This window comes from Dermochelys coriacea, chromosome 18 (genome assembly GCF_009764565.3).
Source record: "Dermochelys coriacea isolate rDerCor1 chromosome 18, rDerCor1.pri.v4, whole genome shotgun sequence".
Classification (NCBI taxonomy): domain Eukaryota; kingdom Metazoa; phylum Chordata; order Testudines; family Dermochelyidae; genus Dermochelys; species Dermochelys coriacea.
Window position 1 is genome coordinate 9139103 of NC_050085.1, and position 649 is coordinate 9139751.

Consider the following 649-nt stretch of genomic DNA (forward strand, 5'->3'; position numbering starts at 1 on the left):
GATACAGCTTACTTTGCTCTAAGTGCTACAGCTGCATAATTGGGACTCTGTGTGTATATGCTTGGGGTTTGCACTAGGTCAGCTGGGAATCCATAGCTGGAACTGGGGCAAATCCGCATAACTCCCTTGGAGAATTGTCTGTGGAGACCTAATAGACCAGGCTCATGCTGAAATCACCTGGTCCTCAAGAAAATGGAAGGACAGAGGGTGAGATGTGAAGCAAAAGTTCTTCTCTTTTCCCTAAACCTTTGCTATGGCATCTGACCCATTTAAACAGCTGCTGCATTCCCCGTCCGTGTGTATTGCAGTAGGGCAGTGAAGACAACTTGTAATTCTAGTGGTAAATTTTGCAAAGGATCCCTTTGACTAACAGGCAAAGGTAGCTCAGGCAGTTCTGCAGTGAGGCCTGTGGCTTCCTTTTCCTTTAATCATATGGAGGTGCAGCCTGCAGGGACTACAGGCTGCTTGATTTAAACGAACATGTTGCAAGCTGGAACCTGGCCACGTCTTGACCACAGCGATAATGCTCCATGCGGCACAAATTCAAATTGCTTCGACACTTGGCTGAGTAGACTCTGGGGTCCCTGACACTGCATCTGACAAACCCAGAGGAGGAAAAGACTCCATTTCCCAGAATGCAAGGTGGGGG